The sequence below is a fragment of the Peromyscus maniculatus genome, chromosome 22 (assembly GCF_049852395.1).
Source record: "Peromyscus maniculatus bairdii isolate BWxNUB_F1_BW_parent chromosome 22, HU_Pman_BW_mat_3.1, whole genome shotgun sequence".
NCBI classification, from domain to species: Eukaryota; Metazoa; Chordata; class Mammalia; order Rodentia; family Cricetidae; genus Peromyscus; species Peromyscus maniculatus.
The window spans coordinates 8,096,732-8,114,523 of NC_134873.1; the positions used below are offsets into that span (position 1 = coordinate 8,096,732).

At 39.8% G+C, this 17,792-nt stretch overlaps 1 pseudogene across 1 annotated transcript in view; it reads right to left on the reverse strand.

The window, feature by feature from the left end:
* Positions 1 to 1,875: 1,875 nt before the first annotated feature.
* Positions 1,876 to 17,792, reverse strand: part of LOC102921859 (uncharacterized) — a 31,365-nt pseudogene continuing 15,448 nt past the window's right edge. Inside the window, exons 5-7 of the transcript XR_013047064.1 lie at positions 17,650 to 17,759; positions 13,103 to 13,112; positions 1,876 to 10,052 (exon numbers count right to left, since the gene is read on the reverse strand). The product of XR_013047064.1 is annotated as an uncharacterized LOC102921859 (transcript). The remainder of the gene's footprint in view (positions 10,053 to 13,102; positions 13,113 to 17,649; positions 17,760 to 17,792) is intronic.

A 17,792-nucleotide genomic window follows, 5' to 3' on the forward strand; every position in this document is an offset into this window, starting at 1 on the left:
TTGGAAGCACAGAGGTGCAGCATGCTTTCTTTTGAGCCACCAACCAGCTCACACATCATGACATCAAAAGACTTATTAGTTATGAATGCTCAGCCTTATTTTATGCTTGTCCTACTTGCTCTTATGACTTAACTTAAGCTGTCAGAGCTTTTTACCTTTCATTCTGTATGCCCTCTTTTCACTCTTCCTCGGTGGCTGGTAGCCTGGTGGCTGGCAGGCTGGTGGCTGGCTGACTGGCCCTAAGCATCTCCTTCTCTTTCTCCCTTCTCTCTCTGCTCTCATTCTCTCAGCTCTGCCTGTGTCCCATACCATCTTACCTCAGGGATGAGGACGTGCAGTGCATTCTCAGCCAGATCCTGCAGATGGAGCAGATGCAGGCTCAGGGCCACTGAAAACACAGCTCAGAATGAACTGGTGGTATGAATGGATGAGTAAATAAACACAGCAAATGCATGAATGATGTCCAAAGGCAAGCGAGTGTTTGAATGAAAGAAGGCGGGAATCAGTGTGTGATGGATGAACCAGCTGAGTCACTCCTGACCCCACTTCTTGCGACCCGCAGTCAAGCCTGATCTCCCTACCCCAGCCCCTCCTGCACATGCCCTGGGAAGGCACACAGCAGGACAGAGTCTGCAGGTGCTCCTGCAGGCCCCTGCCTCCTGGCCTTTTTCAGACATCTTTGTGGTGGTATTGTGTTCCCCAAACTATTGTGTACCCTAATAAACTTATCTGGGGTCAGAGAACAGAACAGCCACTAGATATAGAGGCCAGAAAATGGTGGCACACATGCCTTTAATCCTAGCATTTCAGAGGCAGAGATCCGCCTGGCTCTCTATGAGTTCAAGGCCAAACTGGAAATAGCCAGGCATGTTGACTCACACCATTAATCCCAGGAAGTGAGCCTTTAATCCCAGGAAGTGAGGACAAGGAATCAGAAAGGTATATAAGGCATGAAGACCTGAAACTAGAAGCTTTTAGATGGTTAAGCTTTCAGGCTTTCGAGAAGCAGTTCAGCTGAGATCCATTTGGATAAGGAATCAGAGGCTTCCAGTCTGAGGAAACAGGATCAGCTGAGAAGTTGACAAGGTGAGGTGGCTATAGCTTGTTCTGCTTCTCTGATCTTCTGGCATTCACCACAATACCTGCCATCAGGTTTGTTTTTATTAGTAAGACCCTTTAAAATTCATGCAACACATGTTCTCTCTCAAGTACCGCATCTGGCACCATGGAGCCTCCCACTTCCGCCAGGTGAGAGGGAGCTAGAAGAGGGTGAGACAGGATGCCCCTGAGCACCCTCAGGTCTCCATCTCCGGCCTCTCTGTGGGAGCACTGATGTCACGTGACTCTGCAGCTGCCTTGCATGAGTGCGGGGGTTTTGAACTCACAGGAGGCACTTTACCCAGCAAACGGGCTCCCTAGCTCCCAGTACATCGTAATTCTACCCACCACCACCTCCTCTCTCCCTGCAGGTGGGACACATTGAAGCCACGACCTTCACCTGAGGGCCCTGCAGCCCCATGCCAAGTACTTGGTCCAGGTGTCAGCCAAGGACCTCATGGACTATGGGAAACCAAGTGACTGGACCCTCCCTGGGCAAATGGAGAGGACTCCCCAGAATCCCTGAAGAGGAACTGGATCCTTGATGGCAGACCCTGATGTCATCTACTTCAAAGTGACTGAATGGCCTGGCCTGGGTTCAAGTCCTGACTGCAATTGCTGGGATGGTTGGCAACAGTGAACAATTGACTTGACCTCTCTGGACCTCAATTTCCAAACCTGTGGGGATCGTATTTTTCCTTCCATCCACGACAGACTTTGAGAACTGCAAATATGATTTGAATAGAAATTTTAATTAAATAAGAATCATTAACCTGGTAGTGGGGGTGCACACCTTTAATTCAAGTACTTGGGAGAGCACTCGGGAGGCAGAGGCAGGTGAATTTGAGGCCAGTCTGGCCTACAGAGTGAGTTCCAGGACAACCAAGGGTACACAGAGAAAAATCTGTCTGGAAAAAACAAAATTATTATCATTATGGGGCGGAGGGTGTTGGTTTGTGGTTTGTTTCTGAGATTGGAAAAATGTTAATCAGGGTATTCCACTGTTGTAATAAATCACAGCCCTATAAATTCATAGCTATGTTAGCCACATATGCCTTTAATTTTCCTATCTGTCCTTTTAGCCCTATACATGTGACTCATCTTATGCTCTATTTCACTTGAGATAATCCCTAACAGCTGGACATTTACCTCCGGAAGAGGCCAATCTAGATACCAGGATTCTGGTACAATTATTGTTACATCCACAACTGTGTCTACAAGACCCTCAATAAGAACATCATTTATTCATATTTTAATTTTTGGTCTTTGTTCATTTATAGAACTTTGTGAAAAAAATTCACTTTATGTTTTTTCTTGAAATTTTTGTTCTCTCTGCTGTAGCTGTTCTATCACACCAAGGACTATAGATTTTTACAATAAGCATTTGGTTATTTCATTGCTCTGGAAGGGGTTTTCTTCTACAATGGCAGGAAAGGACTGAACTAAATTTGCCATGTTGGCCTGAGAGAGTCCAATCAGGAGGCCCATAGGGGAGTTTCCCAATGGCAAAGGCAAAGGATGACTTCTCTGTCCCTTATTGATCTACATCATTAGTCTACTGTTTGCATTTACGACACCTTCTGCATAATCCAGAAGGGAGGGGCATTCTGCTGCCATTGTTCCTTGAAGAAACATTTCTAGGAATGCCCGGTTTACAGTCCCTTTTTAGGTGACCTTGCTTACCATAGTTAAAGTAACTCACATTTTTCTTCAGTCCTCAGGAAATCACCTCTCCTATCCAAGTATCATCATCATGAGATTCAATATTAATTGTATCTCTGATCCATTATTCCAAGGGTACTAATCATGCCTTTAATGGACTAATAACCCTTTTGCATGCTGCATTGGCATTTTCAAAAGCCAGAGATTCAATTATTATCTCTCTAGCTTCTCAATTTGGTATCATTCTATTTACTGCTGAAGACAGCCTTTGTAAGAAATCTGTGATGGTTTTTTTGGGCCCTGTATAACTCTCATAAATGACTCAATATTCTTTCCTGCTACTTCAAGTCTGTACCAAGCACTGAAGGCTGCCATTCAGCATAAAATTAGGGTGTGGTCATCATATGAAGATTGTCTTTTTATTATCAGTATAATCACTGTGGTGAGCCACAAGGAAATGATATAGGGAGTCCAGCTGTATATGATTAGCTATACTTTGACCAACCCATGGTCTGTCAAATAGGAAGTCATTTATCAAGGAATATTTAGTGTTATACAGCTTCAATATTCAGCTGTGTCTTGTTATGAATTCCTTGTGCTCATAATTCTCGAAACAATGTGTGTGAACCTCCATCTCAGGCATATACACTCAAAGTACTTGGATAAAGTCACATAGGCACAACTTTCTGCCTGAGCTCCTGACTCCTTTTTTTAGCATTTGAATTGGGTATCTGCCTTTTGCAAATATTTCCTTTGAGCCACATCCAAAGATAGGGTGAGCCTCAAACAAAACATTAAAAGACAAGCAATGAAGAGCATGGCTACCAGATCACCTGCTAGGTGCCTGAAGCTCCTGAACTAAGGTAAAATGTCCATTCAGTGGCAACCTGGCTCCTAGATGTATAGCTTTGTTTCTTGTGCAAATGAAGCTCAGACCATCCCCTTTCCTTCAGGCCTAGAGGCATGGCAGCCAGATTGAGGACAATAAGGCTTTTTGCATAACCAGGTACAGTAAGGACTGGAGCAGAATTCCACAGGCACACACAGAAGAGAGGAATAGAGATTTTGTAGAGATCTACAAAGCAGATCTCTTGTAGAGTTTATCAGGGCCTGGTGTAAGGACTCAGGAAGGATAGATGGAGGTTGAAGGAACAGACGACAAAGATGAAACCAAAAGCATAAGGGCTTAGTTATTACCAGGGTTATGAGGGAACAGAAAAGGTAGGTACATATAGGAACCGAGACTCAGGACAGAACTGAAGCTGTATAGATACAGTTTGTCATAAAGTAAACAGACAAAAGAGTGTAGTGTACATAGATTCCTTTCCCTCAGATTCCCCACACCCAACACAGCATCATCCCCAGGACTCTGGGAGTTATTTTCTCACAGCTAGAAGTTGGGAAAATTCCATTAATCACCTTCTCCAAGTAGTTGATCTTGGGAAATATCAAAACCACTAGCCCTACATCATTGTTCTATAGTCTTAGCCTCCTCTTTCCACCAGGTACTCCATTGTAACTGTGGCCCAGCCTCTATGATAGCTGTAACCAAATATTTCTAGTCCTGAGGGAATAATTCTATTACAAGTAGGCCAAGAGTTTAACATCTGCTTTAAAAGTGGAGAATGCATACAATATGAGACTATAGCTTCTTTAAATCTCCTCAAATCTAACATTTCCACTAGAGTCCAGTTAGCTCGTACACAGCCTTGAGCATTTGGCAGTTCCTATAAGGGTACTGGATAGAATAAGGTTAAATGTTTGAAAACAGGCTATTTCTCTGTAACTGTATAATTCAATGCTGAGTTAGGTTCACCTTTAAATTCTTCTGTCTGAATCTGATTTTCTATATGATTTGTTTTAACAAGTTTTTCTAAAACTTTTATCTTGGCACTCAAATTAACCAACCTTTTTAATGCTAAAATGAAAATGACCCAACAAATAATATTTAAAATTGACATTATGTAAAACCCATCAACATTAATTATCCTCTTGTAAACTGTTCCATTTTCAGACTACCTAATGTGTTGTCAGAGACCAAATTCCCCCATTGTAAATATGTTTCCCTTTTTTTTTTTAATGTGGAAAAAAATTCTCTTTTAACTAATTTCTCGCTTTAGGATATTTTAATTGACTCACCAAATTTGCTGAGTGCATAGAACAGTAGACGTCCGAGCAAGTTTCAAGTCAGCTTACTTAGTCTTGTAGTAATTGGAGATGGGTATCCAGAGAGAGGCCACCACCCACCAGGAGAGAATAAGCCAAGGAGACTAGGCTGTTTGTTGCTAAGTAGAGCCAGGGGGCCTTCAAGGGCATAAGCAGCTTATTAGTGAATTCATGCCACAAACATTAGGCACCAATTGTAAGACAAATGGCTAAATACTCTTATTTAAAAAAAAAAAAATTGGGGGGGGGGTCAAAAACTAAGAGATCAGGGAAGCAGAAAGAAGCTAGCCATGTTCTTACCACTAGAAATCCTCAACCAAAGAGAGAACTCTACTTCCTGTATACACACACATACATCCTTTCTGTGCCTGCCATCTCACTTCCTCTCTCTACCCAGCTACATCACTTCCTGTCTGTCTGTATAAACCTCCAGACCTCTATGGTTAACCAGTGTTGGAATTTAAAGGCATGTGCAGCCATGCTCGGCTATGTTTCCTGTGTGGCCTTGAACTCATAGAGATCCAGATAAATCTCTGCCTCCTGAATGCTAGGATTAGAGGCATGTGCTATCATTGCCTGACCTCTTGGTTTAATATAGTGACTGACTTTTTCCTCTGATTTTCAGATAAGCTTTATTGGGTTGCACAAATAAAGTATCTCCACAAGATTCTCAGGGCATTTCAAACCCCAAGATATTAGATCCTGGACCTCGTTCCATCCTTCCATGCTGAACTGGTAGCATTCCATGTCAAGGAAGATTCTGGATTCCAACCCTATCCTAGGAACATTCTGATCTTGTCATGACCTCTGGCTACTAGCTGTGTGTCTCCAGACACATAGTTAGGCCGTTCTGTGCTCTGGCTTGCTCACTCACTAGTCCAGCCCTGTTCTCCAGGTACTTAAGCAGCCAAGGTCAAGGGGCAGGAATCAAGGGCTACAGTGTGAGTTCTAGGCCAGCGTAGACAACTGAGACAGACTCTGTCTCAAAACACAGTTGGTTTTTTTTTTTTTTTTTTTTTTTTTTTTTTTTTTTTGGTGTTTCGAGACAGGGTTTCTCTGCGTAGCTTTGCGCCTTTCCTGGAGCTCACTTGGTAGTCCAGGCTGGCCTCGAACTCACAGAGATCCGCCTGCCTCTGCCTCCCAAGTGCTGGGATTAAAGGCGTGCGCCACCACGCCCGGCCAGTTGTAGTTTTTTAATGTTGTGTTTGTTCACAGTTTTGGTTTGGTTTTGGGGCAGGGTCTCAGTGTGGTCCTCAGTGTATGAAGAAGACCTCAACATAAATCCAGTTACACTAAACTTATTAGAAGAAAAAGTAGGAAGTACTCTTGAATGCATTGACACCGGAGACCACTTCCTAAATATAACACCAACAGCACAGATCCTGAGCACAACAATTAATAAATGGGACCTCTTGAAACTGAGAAGCTTTTGCAGGGCAAAGACACAGTCAATAAGACAAAAAGACAGCCTACAGAATGGAAAAAGATCTTCACCAAACCCACATCTGACAGAGGATTGATCTCCACAGTACATAAAGAACTCAAGAAACTAGACATCAAAATACTGAACAGTCCAATTAAAAAATGGGCTAAAAAGCTAAACAGAGAATTCACAAAACAAGAATCACAAATGGCTGAAAGACATTTAAAGAAATGCTCAACATCCTTAATCATCAGAGAAATCCAAATCAAAAAGAATCTGAGATACCACCTTACACCTGTCAGAATGGCTACAATCAAAAACACCAATGACAGTCAATGTTGGAGAGGATGTGGAGCAAAGGGAACACTCCTCCACTGTTGGTGGGAATGTAAACTTGTACAACCACTGTGGAAATCAGTATGGCGGTTTCTCAGAAAATTAGGAATCGAACTACCTCAAGACCCAGCCATCCCACTCTTGGGCATATACCCAAGGAATGCTCAGTCATACCACAAAGATACATGCTCAACTATGTACATAGCAGCACTATTTGTAGTGGCCAGAACTTGGAAACAACCTAGATGCCCATCAACGGAAGAATGGATGAAAAAAATGTGATACATATACACAATGGAGTACTACTCAGCAGAGAAAAACAATGACAGCATGAAATTTGCAGGCAAATAGATGGAACTAGAAAAAATCATCCTGAGTGAGGTAACCCAAAACCAGAAAGACAGTCATGGTATGTACTCACTCATAAGTGGATTCTAGATATAAAATAAAGAACTATCAGACCTCAACCCATAGAACCATGGAGGCTATATATATAGCATGGAGGTCCCTAGGACGACTGTGGCTTATAATAAATTTTGGTTTTACTCAATTATTGAAAAAAAAAATAGCCAAACAGATGGAAACACATGAACTATGAACCAAAGGCTGAGGGGCCCCCAGCTGGATCAGGCCCTCTGAATAGGTGAGACAGTTGATTGGCTTGATCTGTTTGGGAGGCAACTAGGCAGTGGGACCGAGTCCTGTGCTCATTGCATGAGTTGGCTGTTTGAAACCTGGAGCTTATGCAGGGACGCTTGGCTCAGTCTGGGAGGAGGGTACTGGACCTGCCTGGACTGAGTCTACCAGGTTGATCACAGTCCTCGGGGGAGGCTTTGCCCTGGAGGAGGTGGGAATGGGGGGTGCACTGGGGGTAAGAGGAGGACGTGGGAGGGGGGAGAACAGGGGAACCCATGGCTGATATGTAGAACTGAATGGTATTGTAAAATAAAATAAAAGGAAAAAAATACAAAAAAAAAAAAAGCTTATTATATCAGACAGACACCCATATCCTAGAAGTGACCCAAGGTCTTCAAAGAAGATTATATATGGGGCAAAACAACATCTTCACTTGGACTATGGCAATGCTGACCACAGGGCAAGATGCTCTAATGCAGCAACTACTGCCAAGACCCAGCCCAAACTGTAGACAAGCAGCAGGACACTGGAGCATTGATTGCACCCCAGTTGCCTAGACAAAGTAAGATCATTCTTCCCCGTGTCCTTCTATCACAGGAAACACTCTCCCTTATATAACCGATGGCTGAAGAAAATTGATGCTCTTCTGATACTTGTGCCTCCAATGCCATGGAGACCTGGGTATGAACTGGTCCTTATCATTTATAGAATCAGAAGCTGCTTGGTCTGCACTCAAATTTATCCTTCTCAGATCTCTGATAGTACTGATGGTTAGGCTAGCTATAACTTTGTCAGCTCGGCAGCATCAGGCTACCAGATCCTTCCACTACATTATATCCAGCTTGTTAGCTTATTCTTTTTTAAATGTTCTAAGATATATAAAGGTCTGAAGACATGAAAGAATATGCAAGTTTTGAGGGACTGAGAATGTTTTAACATATATTGATGTCTGAGGATATGAAAGCTTATAAACTTTGAGGATCTCAGAAAATGAATTAAGATATAAATGCAACCTGTAAAGATGTAAATAAATGATTTAAATTATGAGGAAAAAATTTTGTGTTTGTTCACAGTTTTGGTTTGGTTTTGGGGCAGGGTCTCAGTGTGGCCCTCAGTGTATGAAGAACTGGCTACATCAATGCTTTCATATCAGATGGCTCTCCTTGGATAGAATGGTTGCTTAGCACACACAACACCTCTGCATAAATGGCATGGTAGTGAAACCTGTCATCCTACTAATGAGGTGGAAGCAGAAAGGTCTTAAGTTCAAGGTCAGCCTGAACTTCATCAACCTCTTTTAAAAAAACTAACAAAAAATATCAGGGCTCAGTGGACATGGCTCAACAGGTAAAGGTGCTTGGAACCAAAACTGATGGACCTGGTGTAGTCTCAGAACCCAACTGGTAGAAAGTAAGAACTGGGTCACACAGACTGATATCTGATTTCAAAGTATACTATTCATGTGCACTCACAAAGACCAAAATGATAAATTGAAAATTAAAAGAAAAAGGAATGAGAGATGGTTTAGCAGTTTAGTTCCTACTGTGGCCTGCACATGACCATTGCTACTTGGCAAAGGTCCAGATTTTTCACATTGCAGATCTTAATTTTCTGGCATCTTTTTATTTCAATTTTAATAATTCTCACTATATGTGATGAGGTCTCCTTATCTCTTTTACTGTGGGAAATTTTTGTGAACTACAATGGAAGATGAGAATGTATACATAAGCAGTCTATTTAAACAAAATTCTTGGAAACAATCCCCACCACCATAGAACCATATAGCATGATAACTATGCCTACTCTCAAACAGGAATCCCCATTGTATTCCCCTGAATACACCATGAATAGAGAGCTTAATGATTTACTACATGGGCATACCTAGTTCCAAGGATGAAAGCACACTGGAAGGAAACAGTGGGCTCACATCCAGAAAGGTATTTAGATACTTGCTGAATTTATCACTTTTGCCTCAGGAAAAATGCTGTGATGAGGTTGATAGCTGCTTTTATCCCAGAATCATCAAGCCTGTTTTTAACCTCGCTTTAGTCTAAACTGAGATTCAGTTATACAGTATAAAGGGTATAATACTTTTTCAATAAAGCAGCAGCCATGCCAATTCACACTAAGATCATGGCAGTCTCCTTCCTTTGCTAATGCCCCATCGCCTCTTAGGGACCTGAACCCCTATGGAGCTGGACTCCAGTAGGTATGACTTGTAGACATTCAGTTTCCAGCCCACATGGAAGATCACATCTGAAATTGCCACATGATTACATCCATATGGTACTGTCCAGTATGAATTTTTTCATGACTATGAAGATGACTCTCCTGTGCAAAGGTTTTTACCACATTCAATACATTCATAAGGTTGCTCTCCAGCATGGATTATTTCATGTCTCTGAAGATTTCTCTTCACTGCAAAGGCTTTACCACATTGATTACATTCATAGCTTTTCTCTCCAGTATGAATAATTTCATGACTGAGAAGATGACTCTTCTGTGCAAAGGCTTTACCACATTGATTACATTCATACGGTTTCTCTATAGTATGAAGACTTTCATGACTGAGAAGATGACTCTTCTGTGCAAAGGTTTTACCACATTTATTACATTTATAGGTTTTCTCTCCAGTATGAATTATTTCATGTCTGTGAAGATTTTTCTTCTCTACAAAGGCTTAAACACATTCATTACATTCATAGGGTTTCTCTCCATTATGAATTATTTCATGTCTGTGAAGATTTCTCTTCTCTGCAAGGCTTTACCACATTGATTACATTCATAGGATTTCTCTCCAATATGAATTATTTCATGACTGAGAAGATGACTTATGGTGATATTTTATTTGTATTCAAATGTTAATTGTATGTTAATAAATAACGTTGCCCGGGGGTCAGAGCTATTAGCAAGCCATAGGAAAGCCAGGTGGTGGTGGTGGCTTACGCTTGTAATCCCAGCACTTAGTAGGCAGAGCTAGGTAAGTCTCTGTGTTCAGGGATACAGCCAGCATTGGATACATGTGCCTTTAATCTCAAAACCAACCATAGAAGACCTGGAGGTCTATACAGACAGGCAGTGACAAGGTGGTCATGTGCTTGGTTTTACAACCAATGAGAAGGCAGAACAGAAAGTCTATATAAAGACTTTAACACAGGAAGTAGCTCTCTTTCAGAGAGGTCAGACCACTGCAGTAGGAAGGGTAAGGTTTTAGCTCTTAGCTCTGACCTCTTGGCTTTCTTCTTTGCATTGGTTCTGTGTTTCTTCTTTAATAAAACGGTTGGTTACATCTACATCTGGCACCCAACATGACGAGAATCCATTAAAAACCACTTGGCTTGGCGGCAGTTCCGGTTTCCACCCTGGGCGGTCCAGGTCCCTAGCTCAGGCCCAGGTCTGACTGACCCACAGCTGGAGCTATTTGCTTAATGCCGGTGCTACAAACAACTCAGGCCTGCCCTGCTGAACAGGGCCCCTGCCTGTAAAGCCAACGCACATGGTTGGGGCTTAAGAAAGCCGGAGCCCAGGCTTGACTCGGCTCAAGCAGGAAAAACGTGGCTGGACATAAGCTTTTAGTGAGAATTTGTGGCTACGCTTTCTCGTTCTCTCTCTCTCTCTCTCTCTCTCTCTCTCTCTCTCTCTCTCTCTCTCTCTCTCTCTCTCTGGATTCACACCTCAGACACCAGGTGGCTGTTTTGAAATTCCCTCAGATTTCTACTATTCTACGCAGACTTGGTAAGTCAATTAAGATATCTATTTAAAGAGAATTTTTTTTCTCAATTAAAAAAATGGGCTTTATGTGTACATTGGAAGAAAATTGGGCTTTGTTTGAAATTTTAGGCACTCTGACAATGGAACAACTATATGAGAAGATTAATATTGATCGAATTATGCAGTTTATTACTTTGCTTATCCTCATTTTACTATTTAAAAAGACAGTCAATTTAAGTGCCAGGATAACAGTCTTAGAAAAACCTGTTAAACCTGTAAACAGATAAACTCCAGACTTTAGAAGAGCTGGAAGAAGAACAGTTAAATGCTCAGCATAGTGAAGAATCAACCAGCCCTTGGAATTCTCCTGTATTTGTTACAGACCTTAGAGCAATTAACAAAGTAATTCAGCCAATGGGCTCTCTACAATCTGGAATTCCTTTGCCTACTCTGTTACCAAAAGGATGACCTCTCATAGTTATTGATTTAAAAGACTGTTTCTTTTCAATACCCTTAGAAGAAAAAGACAGAGAAAAATTTGCTTTCACAGTGCCTACTTATAATAATTCTCAACTGGTTAAAAGATTTCAATAGGGGGTCCTCCAACAGGAAATGTTGAATAGCCCAACTCTGTGCCAATATTTTGTACAAAAGCCATTAGAAGTGGTACTTAAAAAATTTCCTAAATCTATAATTTATCATTATATGAATGATATTTAATTAGCTGACTCAAATGCAGATACTTTAGAAAGAATGTTTGAAGAAGTAAAGAAACTTTTGCCTTGCTGGGGATTACAAATTGCTCCTGAAAAGATACAAAGAGGAGATTCTATTAATTATTTAGGATATAAAATAGAGCTACAAAAAATTAGACCCCAAAAGGTGCAAATTAGGAGAGATAGACTACAGACTCTTAATGACTTTCAAAGATTATTTGGAGACATTTCACATCTAAGAACTATTGTTGGGGTAAAAAATGACAAATTAAATAATTTGTTCAAAATCTTAGAAGGTTACAAGGATATAAACAGTCCAAGAGAATTATCACCTGAATCTGAGAAAGAATTGGCTTGGTAGAAAAGAAAGTACATGAAGGGCACATAGATCGTATTGCTCCAAAGCTGTATTGCATTTTGGTTTTTTACATTCTAGGCATTCTCCAATAGGAATATTAATGCAGAGGGAAGATATTATATTAGAATGGATATTTTTACCAAATAAACCAAGTAAAAAAATTAAAAACTTGTGTGAAAAAAATCTCTGACTTGATTTGGAAAGGAAAATTGAGACTTTGTCAATTAGCAGGTGCTGTGGGATGGTCTGTATGTCAAATTACTCTGATTGTTCAATAAATAAAACATTGATTGGCCAGTGGCTAGGCAGGAAGCATAGGCGGGACTAACAGAGAGGAGAAAAGAAAGAACAGGAAGGCAGAAGGAGTCACTGCCAGCCACCACCAAGACAAGCAGCATGTGAAGATGCTGGTAAGCCATGAGCCACGTGGCAAGGTATAGATTTATGGAAATGGATTAATTTAAGCTATAAGAACAGTTAGCAAGAAGCCTGCCATGGCCATACAGTTTGTAACCAATATAAGTCTCTGTGTTTACTTGGTTGGGTCTGAGTGCCTGTGGGACTGGCAGGTGACAGAGATTTGTCCTGACTGTGGGCAATGCAGGAAAACTCTAGCTACAAGCAGGTATAGACCCAGCAGAAATTGTCGTACCTTTAACTAAAGAGGACAAGGAAAAATTATGGATTGAAAGTGAACCTTGGGAAAAAGCTTCCAGTAATTTTTTGGGAGAAATTAACAGCAAATATCCCAAAAGCAATAGAATTGATCTTATAAAGAGAGCTGATTGGATCTTGCCTCAAATTGTACCAGAAAAAACCCTTATCTGGAGTTGTACATTTTATACAGATGCCATCAAACAAGGAAAGGCAGGTTACAAATCCAAAAATTTAAGTAAAGTGGTTCAAAGTCCTTATAATTCAGTTCAAAAATCAGAATTGTATGCTATTCTGTTGGTATTAAGGGATTTTTCAGAACCACTCAATGTAGTAACTGACTCTCAGTATGCTGAAAGAGTAGTATTACATATTGAGACCACAGAATTTATCCCTGATACTTCACTATTCATTCAATTTCAAGATACAATCAGGAAAAGGAGTCATCCTTTATATATAACTCACATCCGATCCCATACTGGTCTGCCAGGCTCTCTAGCACAAGACAATGATGAGATTGATAAATTATTGATAGGAAATGTTGTAGATGTAACCAACCGTCTTATTAAATAAGAAACACAGAACCAATGTAAAAGAGAAAGCCGAGAGGTCAGAGCTCAGAGCTAAAATCTCATCCTTCCTCCTGCCATGGTTCCAGCTTCCCAAAAGAGAGCTATTTCCCTGTGTGTAAGTCGTTTCATAGTCATTCTGCCTTGTCATTGGTTGTAAACACAAACACGTGACTGCCTCGTCACTGTCTGTATGTATAGCCCCCCAGATCGTAAAGGCATATGTCTCCAATGCTAGCTATATCCCTGAACACACAGAGATCTATGGGATTAAAGGTGTGCGTCACCACCGCCACACTCTGTCAATGGCTCTAATAGCTCTGACCCCCAGGCAACTTTATTTATTAACATACAATCAAAATCACATTTCAGTACAATTAGAATACCACCACAAAATGTGCTGGAGGCCTCAGAATTTCATTAAAAACATCATGTCAATAGTAAAGGCTTAAAAAAGGATTTTTCCATAACCTGGCAACAAGCCAAAGAAATAGTAAAGAAATGTCCTACTTGTTCCTTCTACAATCAAACGCCATTACCAGCAAGATATAACCCAAAGGGTACTCAGAGGAATGAAATCTGGCAGATGGACGTGTTTCACTATGCAGAATTTGGAAAATTGAAATATGTACACCATGCCATCGATACTTATTCAGGATTTCAATGGGCAACTGAAATGAGTTCTGAAAAAGCTGATTCTGTAATCACTCATTTGCTAAAAGTTATGGCCATCATGGTTATACCTGCACAAACTAAAACTGACAATGCTCCATCATATGTCTCTGTTAAAATGAAACAGTTTTTTGCTTATTACAATATAAACCATATTACAGGTATACCACATAATCCTACAGGTCAAGCAGTTATAGAAAGATCAAACAGAACTCTAAAAGATATGCTAAATAAACAGAAAGGGGTAAAAAAAAAAAAACCAGAAATGACTGCATAATACTCTATTAACTTTGAATTTTCTCAATACCAATGAGAAAGAAACAACAGGTGCAGAGAGACATTGGATAATAGAAAAGACTACAGAATTAAATCAGCCTATATACTTTAAGGATGTGCTGACATCAGAATGGAAACCAGGATATGTGTTACATTGGGGAAGAGCTTTTGCTTTTGTTTCTACAGGAGAAGATAAGCTGTGGGTACCATCAAAATTGATAAATGTTCGATTTGAAAAAGAGAGACCTCTTAATTAGAGGAGGTGATAGTTCATCAGCTAGCATGAACATCCAATTTAACTAACTTATATTAGTAACACATGCCTTTTCATTTAATCAGATAATAACTTGCCAAAAAGAACGTCCCCAAAAAACCTTGGGGAAAGGTTTTTGTTTTTGTCTTTTAGGAGAATGAAGGTTAAGGAATTTGAAGAACACTAGACAAATGAGACAACTGAAGAAAAGGGACAAATCATCTATCCCAGGAAACAGAGTGAAATGGCGTATGGGTATATCATCTAAAAAATTTTATGTCTTCCTAAATGTTTGTTTCTGCTTTTCTCTAAAGATTTAACACTATTGGTCTTCTAATAGTCCCAGTTCAATTAAAATTTAAAGCTGACTTTGGAGTTGAAGAATGGCTCTCTCCTTTAAACTCAAGCATGTTGTTAAAAGGAAAATGCAAATTCCCTGTATCATGCCAGAATAAAAGAGCCATCTTCTGGTATGGAACAGGAGAAAAGCCAAAATAATTAAGGGACTATTCTATTACTAATCTCAACTCTTTGATTCTATTCTGATTCCTTAAACTTTTCTCAAAGTATGAAATATATATTTCATACACACACACACACACACACACACACACACACACACACATTTTAAACTGTTAAGATATGAATGGTCATATAGAGTACTAACTAATTCTAATAAGAAAAAAGGCTTCAATTAGCTCCATATATGTCTTTGTGTTCGAGTCTCTTATCAGTTTTCTGCAGGAATTCACGGCCAGGCCTAACATCAACTGAAGTCTCCAGGAAGAAGATTGGGCCCCACAACAACAATTCCATGTGGACAATAATAATATCACTAAGCTAACAAACATCATCTACAGATCAGCTTTGAACTACAAAGTGCTCACAGCAATTTTGAGAGGGCTACCTGAGATGATCCAGTCTCAAAGACTACTTGAATAAGGATTTGAGATAAACCCTGAACTTTGGCATTACACACACACTGGATAACGAAGGATAGATTTACCTTTCTTAGAATTTGAAAATTATCCTAAAATTTTTCTTTTCAGGATAAAGATACCTTAGCCCATACCAAGCAGGAAGCAATTTCAAGAATACGACGCCCACATTCCCAAAGAGGTGGTGTGGGGCGGGTGGTTTTCTTGGTTTATTCATGGGTTTTGGGTCTGGGATAACTTTCATTGATTGGGGGGTTGGTTACAAGTTGTTGTCAAGGGTTAGGAAAAGGGCTAAGGAAAGGAGATTAGATTAAAGGTTCTTGTTTAAAAAAAAAAAAGAAACAAAAGAAAAATGTAAACACTTTACATTGGATTAGATTGTTTTATATTGTATACAAATTATATATATTGAAATTGATATTGTTAGAAAATGCTATATGTATATTTCTAATTGTACTTATAACATTCATTTAACAATGTAATACAATTTTCTGATTCTTGAATGTTGTTATTATCAACTATTAGGATATAAAAAAATGAAAGTTAGTACTTAGACATTATAATAGAACTTGTAGTCATATTAAGTATGTTTTCAAGATTGAGCAGATATATTTGAGAAAGACAGGTCATCTTCAAACCCTTCAGAGATCTACAGAATATGGCATTTAAAATGTTTTAATAACTTAGAAAATTTTTCTTTTTGTTATGACTATGAGACATGTCGGCTCCTGGCAGTACCAATCTACTTCATTGAAAAAACTGCAATTGGAGTTAACTTTCATTGTGGTAAAAGTTAGCCACTGGACAACAAAGGATCCTTGAATCAACTGCTGACAAACAGGACAGACAGGACATGAAAAAAAGGACTACTAATTCTTACCAAAACAAGTGTGGTTCTGGCTTTATCAAAAGTCATCTTCTGAGGCCAGGACAATATGGCACCATCCCTGAAGTGGACTTCGCAATCCAGAAAAGGTACAGTGCCCTTTTCTTTGAAGGCAGCTGAACAGGCAGTGGGCCGATGGCTTCTGATGTGCAATGGAACAGCAGCTGAAACAGTTATTCTTGAAGAGTAATTAAGTTCACGCCTCTCAATAGTAGAATGGCATTTAATAGAGGGATGTGGTGAACAGGATACTGAGATGAAGCCACATACACACATAGCCAAGAAGAATGGACAGATGAATTCAAAAAACATCAACAATTTCCAGAATTCAAAATCCTGAATCATGACATGACACTAGTGAAATCCAGGTGTTTCTGGTATATAGACTGATCTCACCCAATGTGAGGTTGAACTGTTGACCTTGTGTACATCCTACTTCACAAATAAGTCTGTCAGATATGCTAAGCCTATAGGCTGAAGATGATGCCCCAATACTGCAGAGAAACAGATGACTGTCCAAGCAGCTGGCTGTTTCTGTCAAATCACAATTTTTTGGAAGTTGCTTGAATGTACTTCCTGTTTTTATTTTTGTTAGCTAATATTATTTCCTTCTTGGGTCTCTGAGGGAGTTGAAGATTAGTTATAGTTGAAGATTAATTAGGATAGAAAGTGAATTAGATACAATAGGATAGATAATGGAATTATTTTTTTCTGAATTTGTCAAATACAAATGAACTAGACATTGTTTAGGTATTTATTACTTATATATATTGTATATAGTTATTGTACTTTTGTATATAGTTTTTCTTACATTAATTATAAGCTTTTTTCCTTTTTTCTTTTTACTAAAGTAGAGAAGGGTAAATATGGTGATATTTTATTTGCATTAAAATGTTATTTGTATGTTAATAAATGAAGTTGCCCGGGGGTCAGAGCTATTAGCAAGCCATAGGTGGGGTACGTTCGTAATCCCAGCACGTGGTAGGCAGAGCTAGGTAAGTCTCTGTGTGTTCAGGGACACAGCCAGCATTGGATACACACGCCTTTAATCTCAATACCAACCATAGAAGACCTGGAGGTCTATACACACAGGCATTGACGAGGCAGTCATGTGGTTGGGTTTACAACCAATGAGAAGGCAGAACTGAAAGTCTATATAAAGACTTTCACACTGAAAGTAGCTCTGGTTCGGAGAGGTAGGACCACCATAGGAGGAAGGGTAAGGTTTTAGCTCTTAGCTCTGACTTCCTGGCTTTCTTCTTTGCATTTGTTCTGTGTTTCTTATTTAATAAGACGGTTGTTTACATCTACAATGACTCTTTTGTGCAAAGGTTTTACCACAATGATTACATTCATAGGGTTTCTCCCCACTATGAATTATTTCATGTCTGCGAAGATTTTTCTTCTCTGCAAGGCTTTACCACATTGATTACATGCA